Here is a 338-nt window from a genome sequence, read left to right on the forward strand (position 1 = left end):
GGCTGTCCCAGACGGTGGGAAATGTGTAACTCTCTCAGGTTCAGTGACTCACTCCCCAAACCTTACCCTTCTTTGCATGCCCCCATGCCCTGATATGAAACAGGACTATGTCGGGGAGAAAGCCCCTGAGGCTCCCCCGGCCCAGACGGATTGCTCCCGGGAGTCCCCATCCCGCCCTGCGTGTTTATTTTACAAGCTCTCACCGACAGATGCAAGCTGGGGCAGGCTACATTTCTTATTTTTCTTGAACACACATTTTTTTTAAACTTGCTATTCTAGAGGCTCTTTGCAAGGGGAAAATAAACAGCAGGGAGGCTGGGAACCCCTGGGGCAGCTCG

At 53.0% G+C, this 338-nt stretch overlaps 1 protein-coding gene across 1 annotated transcript in view; it reads left to right on the top strand.

Annotated features, from left to right (window-relative positions):
• The window catches only part of SEMA3G (sema domain, immunoglobulin domain (Ig), short basic domain, secreted, (semaphorin) 3G), a gene marked incomplete at both ends in the record, with an annotated part of 8,329 nt that overhangs the window by 2,031 nt on the left and 5,960 nt on the right, over positions 1-338 (top strand). The window lies entirely within an intron of this gene.

The sequence above is a fragment of the Buceros rhinoceros genome, unplaced genomic scaffold, assembly GCF_000710305.1.
Source record: "Buceros rhinoceros silvestris isolate BGI_N320 unplaced genomic scaffold, ASM71030v1 scaffold23178, whole genome shotgun sequence".
In the NCBI taxonomy this organism is placed as follows: Eukaryota; Metazoa; Chordata; class Aves; order Bucerotiformes; family Bucerotidae; genus Buceros; species Buceros rhinoceros.